Source organism: Oncorhynchus gorbuscha, linkage group LG25, assembly GCF_021184085.1.
Source record: "Oncorhynchus gorbuscha isolate QuinsamMale2020 ecotype Even-year linkage group LG25, OgorEven_v1.0, whole genome shotgun sequence".
Lineage (NCBI taxonomy): Eukaryota > Metazoa > Chordata > Actinopteri > Salmoniformes > Salmonidae > Oncorhynchus > Oncorhynchus gorbuscha.
Genome location: NC_060197.1, coordinates 45,025,945 through 45,039,739, shown reverse-complemented (window position 1 = coordinate 45,039,739; position 13,795 = coordinate 45,025,945). Strand labels below are relative to the sequence as shown.

The window sequence follows — 13,795 nt, the reverse complement described above, 5'->3', positions numbered from 1 at the left end:
GCCCTGTCTCCCCATCCCCATGCCCCTGAAACAGCCCTGTCTCCCCATCCCCATGCCCCTGAAACAGCCCTGTCTCCCCATCCCCATAACCCTGAACCAGCCCTACTTCCACCTGAAGGAGGTGAGCAGCATTGTGTTGAATGACACATCAGTTGGCATAATTGCAGGTACTGCAATGCATTGAGGACAAGAATGTGATTATCCAGTCAGGAAAAATCTCACTTGACACAGAGGCAGCCAATATCAGAGCCTTAAAAGGAAGAGAGATGCAGGCTCTTAGAGATGGATGAGAGTCTCTCCTGTCTGAGGCAACACTGATTGCCACGCAAATGGATGTTGCACCTCAATTTATCAAGGAACACAGTCGCCAGAGGAAAGGGAAGAGATTCCATGATGAGACCTCTCAAGAGGAGACGGCTCAGGACAGTGCAGCAACAGTGTTTTGGAACACAGTGTTCTTTACTGCTATGGACGACATCATAACTGACTTGAACACTAGGTTCCACACCACTGCAAAAAATAAATAAATTGTAGAATAATTTCCTGCCGTTCCGAAAGTTGGGCAGATTAGTGAGGATAAAGTCCCTTCTGTGTGCCAACCAACCTGTATATGCTGCCACTTCCCCCTCCTAACCTGTCCCCTCTTAGTCTCCTGGACACTGTATATGCTGCTACTCTCCCCTCCTCACTTGTCCCCTCTTGGTCTCCTGGACACTGTATATGCTGCTACTCTCCCCTCCTCACTTGTCCCCTCTTGGTCTCCTGGACACTGTATATGCTGCTACTCTCCCCTCCTCACTTGTCCCCTCTTGGTCTCCTGGACACTGTATATGCTGCTACTCTCCCCTCCTCACTTGTCCCCTCTTGGTCTCCTGGACACTGTATATGCTGCTACTCTCCCCTCCTCACTTGTCCCCTCTTGGTCTCCTGGACACTGTATATGCTGCTACTCTCCCCTCCTCACTTGTCCCCTCTTGGTCTCCTGGACACTGTATGCTGCTACTCTCCCCTCCTCACTTGTCCCCTCTTGGTCTCCTGGACACTGTATATGCTGCTCTCCCCTCCTCACTTGTCCCCTCTTGGTCTCCTGGACACTGTATATGCTGCTACTCTCCCCTCCTCACTTGTCCCCTCTGGTCTCCTGGACACTGTATATGCTGCTACTCTCCCCTCCTCACTTGTCCCCTCTTGGTCTCCTGGACACTGTATATGCTGCTACTCTCCCTCCTCACTTGTCCCCTCTTGGTCTCCTGGACACTGTATATGCTGTACTCTCCCTCCTCACTTGTCCCCTCTTGGTCTCCTGGACACTGTATATGCTGCTACTCTCCCTCCTCACTTGTCCCCTCTTGGTCTCCTGGACACTGTATATGCTGCTACTCTCCCTCCTCACTTGTCCCCTCTTGGTCTCCTGGACACTGTATATGCTGCTACTCTCCCCTCCTCACTTGTCCCCTCTTGGTCTCCTGGACACTGTATATGCTGCTACTCTCCCCTCCTCACTTGTCCCCTCTTGGTCTCCTGGACACTGTATATGCTGCTACTCTCCCCTCCTCACTTGTCCCCTCTTGGTCTCCTGGACACTGTATATGCTGCTACTCTCCCCTCCTCACTTGTCCCCTCTTGGTCTCCTGGACACTGTATATGCTGCTACTCTCCCCTCCTCACTTGTCCCCTCTTGGTCTCCTGGACACTGTATATGCTGCTACTCTCCCTCCTCACTTGTCCCCTCTTGGTCTCCTGGACACTGTATATGCTGCTACTCTCCCCTCCTCACTTGTCCCCTCTTGGTCTCCTGGACACTGTATATGCTGCTACTCTCCCCTCCTCACTTGTCCCCTCTTGGTCTCCTGGACACTGTATATGCTGCTACTCTCCCCTCCTCACTTGTCCCCTCTTGGTCTCCTGGACACTGTATATGCTGCTACTCTCCCTCCTCACTTGTCCCCTCTTGGTCTCCTGGACACTGTATATGCTGCTACTCTCCCTCCTCACTTGTCCCCTCTTGGTCTCCTGGACACTGTATATGCTGCTACTCTCCCCTCCTAACTTGTCCCCTCTTGGTCTCCTGGACACTGTATATGCTGCTACTCCCCCCTCCTAACCTGTCCCCTCTTGGTCTCCTGGACACTGTATATACTGCCACCCTCCTAACCTGTCCCCTCTTGGTCTCCTGGACACTGTATATACTGCCACTTCCCCCTCCTATCTTGTCCCCTCTTGGTCTCCCGAATGCAATTTGTAAGATGCAGCTGCAAAGCATTTTGGGAGAAGTGTGCATTGCTTTACGTATATTTTGCACACTGCCTGTGACTGTTGCTTGTGGCGAGGGAGCTTTCAGTAAGATAAAACTGATAAACAACTATTTGAGGTCCACTATGTCCCTGGACAGGCTTTGCAGTCTTGCCATGCTGTCCATTGAAAGTCAGTTAGCTAGAAAGCTGGACTTCAAAGACTTGATCAGTGACTTTGCTAGTAAGAAGGCTCGGCGCTGGGCTCTGGGTGAGTAAGGCTGAGCGAGGGCCAGTGATAACTGTTTAATGGCATGGCTATGGATATTGGATCACTACACACATAATGCCCACAGGCTGAGAACAAGACTGAGAACAAGATAATGGCTGGATTGCCATAAAAATTTGCTGTGCACAATCAAGACCGCCGCAAGGGGAAGAAACCTGTTGATTTGGTGACCTCTTGACCTTTCCTCTAGCGCCACCATCAGGCCTTTTCATTTCCACTTTTACAGCTGATTATTGTCTCGTTGGTATGTATACTTCGTTCCAAAAAATCTGCTGCTGATTTTATTATTTTGTTTGTTATATCGTTCTATAGATGATATTGTTATTATTGTTATTGAAGAGGAGTTAAGGTATATTTAAAGTTATATTTATTTTAAGTTATTCATTAATGTTAAGAGAATTTCCCATTCAATAATTTTACCATTAAAATGACATTTACAATATAAAAGATGGCCTAAGGCACATTTCTTATAGAGGGTATCAGTCTTGCATCAGATAGTGAAATTCCACTGTATGCAGACTGTTGCATGCATTTCTGCACAGGGTTATACTTTCACAGCTCACTGTCAGTAAATATCGTACATTAAATATTGACCTACAAGATGAGCTGCAAGCCTGCAAAAGGTAGGAGTTATTTAAAGCTTCGAATGGGTCGATTTGGTTCTGAAGGTGTGTGGTTCCAGCAATTTCGCAAGGTTGGTGTGGCCTGTGGTGGTGGGGCCCAACGTGATATCTTTTCATAGTGACCACAATCCCCGGCGGCGCCCCCTGAGTGTGACTAACGGTACAAATGAACGGACCGAGACAGATCCACAGTCCCGTTTCATTGTGAAGGACAAAATACAAGTACATTCAAATGGTTATTTTTTTAATTCAGTTTAGATTTAGAAAATGTGCTTGTGATGAAGGGACCCGATGCCAGATGTATTTCAACTTCAACCTGATGTTCATCACCATCTTCACGGAAGCCCCAGCACTCAAGGAAGCCCCAGCACTCATGGAAGCCCCAGCACTCAAGGAAGCCCCAGCACTCATGGAAGCCCCAGCACTCATGGAAGCCCCAGCACTCAAGGAAGCCCCAGCACTCAAGGAAGCCCCAGCACTCAAGGAAGCCCCAGCACTCAAGGAAGCCCCAGCACTCAAGGAAGCCCCAGCACTCAAGGAAGCCCCAGCACTCATGGAAGCCCCAGCACTCAAAGAAGCCCCAGCACTCATGGAAACATGACTTGCGGCCTGTTTGAAATGCATCCTTCCTTGAAGTGATCACAGATCACATTTGATTTTGGATTGATTAATGTAAAGGGAGAATGACCTTACTTTCAGGTGTCCAATCACAGTGCCTTCAGAAAGTATTTCGACCCCTTGACCTTTTCCCACATTTTGTTATGTTACAGCCTCATTCTAAAATGGATGAATTTTTTTTCTCCCCCTCATCAATCTACATACAATAACCCATAATGTCAAAGCAAAAACAGGGTTTTAGAAATGTTAGCAAATGTGAAATATCACATTTATGTAAGTATTCAGACCCTTTACTCAGTACTTTGTTGAAGCACCTTTGGCAGCGACTACAGCCTCGAGTATTCTTGAGTACGACGCTACAAGCTTGACACACCTGTATTTGGGGAGTTTCTCCCATTTGCTTCTCTGCAGATCGTCTCAAGCTCTGTCAGGTTGGATGAGGGCGCGTCGCTGCACAGTTATTTTCAGGTCTCTCCAGAGATGTTAGATCGGGGGTCATGTCGGGGCTCTGGCTAGGCCACTCAAGTACATTCAGACACTTGTCCCGAAGCCATGCCTTGTCTGTGTGCTTAGGGTCATTGTCCTTTTGGAAGTTGCATCTTTGCCTCAGTCTGAGATCCTGAGCACTCTGGAGCATGTTTTCATCAAGGATCTCCCTGTACTTTACTCTGTTCATCTTTCCCTCGATCCCGACTAGTCTCCCAGTCCCTGCAGCTGAAAAACATCCCCACATCAAGAGGCTGCCACCACCATGCTTCACCAAAGGGATGGTGCCAGGTTTCATCCAGACGTGACACTTGGCATTCAGGCCAATGATTCAATTTTGGTATCATCAGACCAGAGAATCTTGTTTCTCATGTTCTGAGAGTCCTTTAGGTGCCTTTTGGCAAACTCCAAGCAGGCTGTCATGTGGCTTTTACTGAAGAGTGGCTTCAGTCTAGCCACTATCATAAAAGGCCTGATTGGTGGAGTGCTGTAGAGATGGTTATCCATCTGGAAGATTCTCCCATCTCCACAGAGGAACTCTGTCAGAGTGACCATCAGATTCTTGGTCACCTCCCTGACCAAGGCCCTTCTCCCCCGATTGCGCAGTTTGGCCAGACGGCCAGCTCTAGAAAGAGTATTGGTGGTTCCAAACTTCTTCCATTTAAGAATGATTGAGGCCACTGTGTTCTTGGGGACCTTCAATGATGCAGACATTTTTTGGTACCCTTTCCCAGATCTATGCCTCGACACAATCCTGTCTCTGAGCTTTTTGGAGAATTCCTTCGACCTCATGGCTTGTTTTTTTTTCTCTGACATACACTGTCAGGTAGGCAGGTGTGTACCTTTCCAAATCATGTCCAATCAATTGCATTTACCACAGGTGGACTCCAATCAAGTTGTAGAAACATCTCAAGGATAAATCAATGGAAACAGTCTGCACCTTAGATCAATTTCCAGTCTCATAGTAAAAGGTCGGAATATTTATGTAAATAAGGTATTATCTTTATTTTCGTTAATGCATTTGCAATTTGTACATTTTCATTGTGGGGTGTGTAGATTGAGAAGGAAAAATGTATGAATTAATTTAATCAATTTTAGAATAATGCAATGTAACAAAAATGAGGAAAAAGGGAAGTGGTCTGAATACGTTCCTGTATATACACTGAATACGTTCCTGTATATACACTGAATACGTTCCTGTATATACACTGAATACGTTCCTGTATATACACTAAATACGTTCCTGTATATACACTGAATACGTTCCTGTATATACACTGAATACGTTCCTGTATATACACTGAATATGCATTGTGTGCTCACATCAAGGAAACAAGGACGGACACATTAGAACAGGGCTTTGATTTATATAGTCACCTTTGACCCTGGGCCCCTGTTTCATGTCGTTATTATTCCCTTACCCTGAATGGCTCAGAGAGTTGAGGTGGAACTGAGATCATTTCCTTCTATGGCACTCCCTAGGAGGTCTGGTCGATGCTGGACGCTGTCATTGATTGTAGCACATGCAATGTGGCTCCTGCTGGGATGTAAGAGTTCCCACTGTGGCCATTATGGACAGCTTGAGTGATGTCACACCAGGGACGAGAGAGAGAGAGAGAGCGAGAAGGCATGTCTGGTCACAAATATACTGTAAGTACAGTAGATATGGGCATAGCGGAAAAAACACAAAGGGGTTTTAAAAAGCATCTGAACATTATTTTTGAAAAATATAATCCTATCGGCATGGAGAAAAACGGTATAATGGAAACATAATCTGTTGATGTATACAGCAACATGTATATAAATATTTGTTTTTATAGAGCAAGGTTATCTTTGGTAATTTATCCATCTGATAGGTTGTACTGTATTTGTCCTGCTTACATAGGAAGGACTCGGTATCACAGAGAAGAACATATTCATCCTGGGCCTGTAAGACATCCTGGACTTTGACTACAGCATGTAAAGGATTTTCCCAAATAATGCACAGCATGGGGTAAACCGATAGTTTAAGGGACTATCGTATGGTCAAAACAGCATACAGGGACTATCACAATGTCAAAACAGCATACAGGGACTATCACAATGTCAAAACAGCATACAGGGACTATCATAATGCCAAAACAGCATACAGGGACAATCATAATGTCAAAACAACATACAGGGACTATCATAATGCCAAAACAGCATACAGGGACTGTCGTAATGCCAAAACAGCATACAGGGACTATCATAATGTCAAAACAACATACAGGGACTATCATAATGCCAAAACAGCATACAGGGACTATCATAATGTCAAAACAACATACAGGGACTATCATAATGCCAAAACAGCATACAGGGACATAATGTCAAAACAACATACAGGGACTATCATAATGTCAAAACAAAACAGCATAATGCCAAAACAGCATACAGGGACTATCATAATGTCAAAACAGCATACAGGGACTGTCATAATGTCAAAACAGCATACAATATATACCTCGCTGTATTCACTTGTTGAGACGAGTACTTGTTGACACAGTTTAAAAAATTGTAGCCTTGGGCTTTCAAATGCTTTAGTTACCTCATCAAAGAGCTTGGGAGCAATAAAAGATGTTTGTGACCATCTTGACAAATCCATGCATGCAGACTAATAAATTGTGATGGGAGCTTGGTGTTATTTCCATGTCCTGTGAGCCTTGATCAATAGTTGATTGGGACTAATTTATTCAGCAACTTTCAGATAAACAAAATAAAAACACAGGCACTTTGTATACTAAATAAAAGAGGCACATCTCATTGAAAAGCTGTTCTGCTCTGATAAAAAAAAAGAAGTCCTTAAAGAAACAACCAAATAATCCCTGAAAAACAGTTTCTTTCATCTTGATCCTGTGGGGAATTCCCCTGCTTGTGGTGTAAAGAGCGAGTTTTTGGATCGTGGGGTAAATAGGGCATGAAATCTCAAGGAAACATCCTGAAGATCCTGATCATTTTCAACACTTGCCCTTCCCCTCTCTCTCTTGTGAGACATTGAGGAGATCCTGTCCAGCCTGAAGCTCCATTCCCTCTCTGAAATAGCCTGGTAGAGTTTTTAAACAACTAAATTGATCAAGGTCGTTTGAATTATTAGAATTGATTTATTTACTTTTTTGGGGGCTCAATGCACACATTGTGCAGTTTCTCTAGAGGTAAATCAGATCAAGCCCCAACTGTGCAATATAGTAGTTAGAGTTGTAGTTTCCAAAAGGCCAATATTTCTACATAGTTCAGCGCAGAAAATGTGGTCATTAATGAACTACAACGACCATAATCCATATTGCACGCCTACTTGTCCGGTCTGTGTGTTTCTTTAACGCCTGCTATGTTAGGTTAGTGTGGGGCAGACGGAGGTAGGTCGGGGCCTGTTATGTTAGGTTAGTGTGGGGCAGACGGAGGTAGGTCGGGGCCTGTTATGTTAGGTTAGTGTGGGGCAGACGGAGGTAGGTCGGGCAGAGACGGATGAATGCATTTTTTGAGAGGGATAGAGAGCAGTTGCTTCGCCAGGTATCTCTACCTGAAAATACATGATCTCAGTGATTGATAGTTGGTATTCAGCAGTCATAGCAGTATGTCTTATTTACTTTGAAGAACTACTAAAATAGTGATTTTGTCAGACAACAGACAGGTCTATCGAGATGAGATGGCTTGGACTAAAATAAAGTAATCATACAAAACAACTGAAATATTTATTAAAGTAAATTAATGTGAATTAATGAGGGTTAATAAGTGATAAGCAGTAATGTACAGTCACTACCATCATGGGGACTTTTATTACAGTTACTACCATCATGGGGACTTTTATTACAGTCACTACCAACAATCATGGGGACTTTTATTACAGTCACTACCAACAATCATGGGGACTTTTATTACAGTCACTACCAACAATCATGGGGACTTTTATTAGTCACTACCATCATGGGGACTTTTATTACAGTCACTACCATCAATCATGGGGACTTTTATTACAGTCACTACCATCAATCATGGGGACTTTTATTAGTCACTACCATCATGGGACTTTTATTACAGTCACTACCATCAATCATGGGGACTTTTATTACAGTCACTACCATCAATCATGGGGACTTTTATTACAGTCACTACCATCATGGGGACTTTTATTACAGTCACTACCATCATGGGGACTTTTATTACAGTCACTACCATCATGGGGACTTTTATTACAGTCACTACCATCATGGGGACTTTTATTACAGTCACTACCATCATGGGGACTTTTATTACAGTCACTACCATCATGGGGACTTTTATTACAGTCACTACCATCATGGGGACTTTTATTACAGTCACTACCATCATGGGGACTTTTATTACAGTCACTACCATCATGGGGACTTTTATTACAGTCACTACCATCATGGGGACTTTTATTACAGTCACTACCATCATGGGGACTTTTATTACAGTCACTACCATCATGGGGACTTTTATTACAGTCACTACCATCATGGGGACTTTTATTACAGTCACTACCATCATGGGGACTTTTATTACAGTCACTACCATCATGGGGACTTTTATTACAGTCACTACCATCATGGGGACTTTTATTCATTGTTTTATTCTGTGTTGTTACAGCATTCAACCCACATAATGCATAGCGCATTTAATGTATTGTACTTGTATTGTAAAAAAAACATTGAAAAACTGAAATCGAACTGACCTCAAAAGCACTAATTCGCTCAGCATGTGCAGGGGCTTCCAGGGGCTGAAGCCGTAGGGGGCCCAGAAGGCAAAAAAATATAAAAATGAAAGAGTGTAGTACATATATATATGCAGTTTATCTTTTCCGCAACCGCCAACCACAGGAGGACTCAGGAGCTCTCAATGAGTATAGACAGCCTGCTGCTGCTGGTTGGGGGTAACTTAGGAGCCCCATCTTGGTTGGGTAACTGATTCAGGTCCCGTCCTAGCCTTAAATAAAACCCAAACAAAGCCCCAGGGAGCGCAGGGGAGAGGAGCAGGTGCAGGGGGAGATACTGATCGATTTGGTTGTCCACCGATAAAATAAGAAATCAGGGCTTTACTCGGCGCTGACTTGGCAAGCCTTCAGAGGGCTGAGGAGATTAGAAAAGAGAATTTCCAGACAACAAACAAAGGGCATGGTTAAAGAGCCCAGTCCTGCCACTTTGTCTCTTTCTAAGTGTGATTAGATCGGAGTCTTTCCATCCTGTCTGGGAGGAGGGGGGTTGGGGGATCTGAACACTGGCTCTATAAATGTCAATATACTCTTGTTTTAGATGACTTGATTCTTCTGAGATGAGACACAGAGAAGATTCAACATTACAAAAAACAAAAGAAAAGTGACGTTCATCAGTCATGTGTTCTGAAGTAAATCTCTCTCTCTCATTTTTTAAAATTCATTATGTACACTGAGTGTAGAAAACTTTAAGAACACGTTACTAATATTGAGTTGCACCCGCCGCAGTCCCCCATCCTTTTTGCCCCCAGAACAGCGTCAGTACATCAGGACATATGGACTCTACAAGGTGTTGAAAGCGTTCAAACAGGGATGCTGGCCCATGTTGACTCCAATGATTCCCACAGTTGTGTCAAGTTGGCTGGATGTCCTTTGGATGGTGGACAATTCTTGAGACACACAGGAAACTGTTAAGTGTGAACAACCCAGCAGCGTTGCAGTTGTTGACACAAACGGGAGCGCCTGGCACCTACTACCATATTCCTTTCAAGGGCACTTAAAATCTTTTGTCTTGACCTTTCACCCTCTGAATGGCACAATCAATGTCTCAACGCATAAAAATACCTATTTAACCTGTCCTCTCCCCTGATTTAATAAGTGACATCAATAATGGATCATAGATTTCACCTGGACTCACCTGGTCAGTCTATGTCTTTTGGGATCCCGAGTGGCGCAGCGGCCTAATGTACTACATCACAGCGCTAAAGGCGTCACTACAGACCTGGGTTCGGTCCCGGGCTGTATCAAAACCGCCCGTGATCAGGAGTCCCATATAGCGGTGCATAATTGGCCCAGCGTCGTCCGGGTTAGGGAAGGGTTTGGCCCAGCGTCGTCCGGGTTAGGGAAGGGTTTGGCCGGGGTAGGTCGTCATTATAAATAAGAATTTGTTCTTTACTGATGTAGGTTCAGTGGTGTGAAGTACTTAAGTAAAAATACTTAAAAAATAACTACTTAAGTACTTTACATTTTTGACTACTTTTACTTTATTCCTGTTGTTAATAATGTATTTCTTACTCCATACATTTTCCCTGACACCCAAAAGTATTCATGACCTTTTGAATGCTTAACAGGACAGGAACATTTTCAAATTCACACACTTTTATCAAGAGAACATTCCTGGTCATCAAACGCCGTGCTATAAATTCTCAGACAACCCAAAGATTCCTCGATGCCCTTCCAGACTCCCTCCACCTACCCAAGGACGTCAGAGTACAAAAATCAGTTAACCACCTAACTGAGGAACTAAATGTAACCTTGCGTAATACCCTAGATGCAGTCGCACCCCTAAAAACAATAAACATTTGTCATAAGAAACTAGCTCCCTGGTATACAGAAAATACCCGAGCTCTGAAGCAAGCTTCCAGAGAATGGGAACAGAAATGGTGCTAAACCAAACTGGAAGTCTACCGATTAGCTTGGAAAGACAGTATCGAAGAGCCCTTACTGCTGCTCGATCATCCTATTCTTACAACTTAATTGAGGAAAATGAGAACAATCCTTGAATATCTTTTTGATACTGTCGCAAAGCTAACTAAAAAAGCAGCATTCCCCAAGAGAGGATGGCTTTCACTTCAGCAGTAATAAATTCATGAAATACTTTGACGAAAAGATCATGATCATTAAAAAGAAAATTACGGACTCCTCTTTAAATCTGCGTATTTCTCCAAAGCTCAGTTGTCCTGAGTCTGTACAACACATCAGGACCTAGGATCAAGGGAGACACTCAAGCTTTTTAATACTATATCTCTTGACACATTGATGAAAATAGTCTTGGCCTCTAAATCTTCAAACTGCATACTGGACCCTATTCCAACTAAACTACTGAAAGAGCTGCTTCCTGTGCTTGGCCCTCCTATGTTGAATATAATAAACGGCTTCCTATCCACCGAATGTGTACCAAATTCACTAAAAGAGGCAGTAATAAAGTCTCTCTTGAAAAAGCCAAACCTTGACCGAGAACATGTAAAAAACTATCGGCCTATATCGAATCTCCCATTCCTCTCAAACATTTTTGAAAAAGCTGTTGCACAGCTTTACGAAATGCTTCAGTCTGGTTTCAGACCAGTCATAGCACTGAGACTGAACTCGTAAAGGTAGTAAATAACCTTTAAATGGTGTCAGACCAAGGCTATGCATCTGTCCTCGTGCTCCTAGACCTTAGTGCTGCTTTTGATACCATCGATCACCACATTCTTTTGGAGAGATTGGAAACCCAAATTGGTCACACGGACAAATTCTGGCCTGGTTTAGATCTTATCTGTCGGAAACATATCAGTTTGTCTCTGTGGATGGTTTGTCCTCTGACAAATCAACTGTAAATGTCGGTGTTTCTCAAGGTTCCGTTTTAGGACCACTATTGTTTTCACTATATATTTGACCTCTTGGTGATGTCATTCAGGAAGCATAAGGTTAACTTTCACTGCTATGTGGACGATACGCAGCTGTACATTTCAATTAAACATTGTGAAGCCCCAAAATTGCCCTCCCCGGATGCCCGTGTTTCTAACATAAGGAAGTGGATGGCGGAGAGATGCTAGTTTTAGGTCCCAAGAAACAAAGAGATTTTCTGTAGGAACTGACAATTAATCTTGATGGTTGTACAGTCATCTCAAATAAAACTGTGAAGGACCTCGGCGTTACTCTGGATCCTGATCTCTCTTTTGACGAACATAATCAAGAATATTTCAAGGACAGCTTTTTTTCCATCTTCATAACATTGCAAAAATCTGAAATTTTCTGTCCAAAAATGATGCAGAAATATTATCCATGCTTTTGTCACTTCTAGATTACTGCAATGCTCTATTTCCGCTACCCGGATAAAACACTAAATAAACTTCAGTTAGTGCTAAACACAGCTGGTAGAATCTTGAAAATAACCCAAATATTTGATCATATTACTCCAGTGCTAGCCTCTCTACACTGGCTTCCTGTTAAGGCAAGGGCTGATTTCAAAGTTTTACTGCTAACCTACAACGCATTACATGGGATTGCTACTACCGATCTTTCCGATTTGGTCTGCCGTACATACCTACACGTATGCTATTCTGTCCCTAGAGTTTCTAAGCAAAAGCTGGAGGCAGGGCTTTCTCCTATAGAGCTCCAGTTTTATGGCATGGTCTGCATATCCATTGGAGAGACGCAGACTCGGTTGGGACCTTTAAGTCTTTCTTAAAAGGTCTCATCTCTTCAGTAAGATTGATTGTAGTCTGGCCCAGAGGTGTGAAGGTGAACGGAAAGGCATTGGACCGACGAACCGCTCTTGGCGTCTCTGCCTGGCCGGTTCCCCTCTCTCCACTGGGATTCTCTGCCTCTAACCCTATTACAGGGGCTGAGTCACTGGCTTACTGGTGCTCTTCCATGCTGTCCCTAGGAGGGATGCATCACTTGAGTGGGTTGAGTCATTGACGTGATCTTCCTGTCTGGGTTGGCACCCCCCTCGGGTTCGGGAAGGTCTTTGTGGGCTATACTCTGCCTTGTCTCAGGGTAGTAGGTTGGTGGTTGAAGATATCCCTCCTTTGGTGTGGGGTCTGTGCCTTGGAAAAGTGGGTGGGGTTATATCCTGCCTATATCCTGCCTGTTCGGCCCTGTCCGGGGGTATTGTCGGACTGGGCCACAGTGTCTCCCCTCCTGTCAAAGCCTCCAATATTTATGCTGCAATAGTTTGTGTCAGTGGGCTAGGGTCAGTCTGTTATATCTGGAGCATTTCTCATATCTTATCCGGTGTCCTGTGTGAATGTCAGTATGCTCCCTCTAATTCTCTCTCTCTCCTCTCGGAGGACCTGAGCTCTAGGACCATGCCTCAGGACTACCTGGCATGATAACTCCTTGCTGTCCCCAGTCCACCTGGTCGTGCTGCTGCTCCAGTTTCAACTGTTCTGCCCGCGGCTATGGAACCCTGACCTGTTCACCGGACGTGCTTCCTTGTCCCAGACCTGCTCTTTTGTACTCTCTCTCTCTACTGCATCTGCTGTCTCTAACTCTGATCAGCTATGAAAAGCCAACTGACATTTACTCCTCAGGTGCTGACCTGTTGCACCCTCTACAACCACTGTGATTATTATTATCTGACCCTGCTGGTCATCTATGAACATTTGAACATCTTGGCCATGTTCTGTTATAATCTCCACCCGGCACAGCCAGAAGAGGACTGGCCACCACTCAGAGCCTGGTTTCTCTCTCGGTTTCTTCCTAGGTTCTGGCCTTTCTAGGGAGTTTTTCCTAGCCTCAGTCGTTCTACATCTGCATTGCTTGTAGTTTGGGGTTTTAGTCTGGGTTTCTGTACAGCACTTTGTGACATCGG

At 44.3% G+C, this 13,795-nt stretch overlaps 1 protein-coding gene across 2 annotated transcripts in view; it reads right to left on the bottom strand.

The window, feature by feature from the left end:
* elavl2 (ELAV like neuron-specific RNA binding protein 2) overlaps nt 1-13,795 on the bottom strand; it is an 82,083-nt gene that overhangs the window by 61,496 nt on the left and 6,792 nt on the right. The window contains exon 2 of one of the 2 annotated variants that reach the window (XM_046329179.1): nt 5,669-5,826. The exons of the other annotated variant lie outside the window; for it this stretch is intronic. The gene's annotated coding sequence lies outside the window, so the exon portion shown is untranslated. The remainder of the gene's footprint in view (nt 1-5,668; nt 5,827-13,795) is intronic. 2 annotated transcript variants of the gene reach the window in all.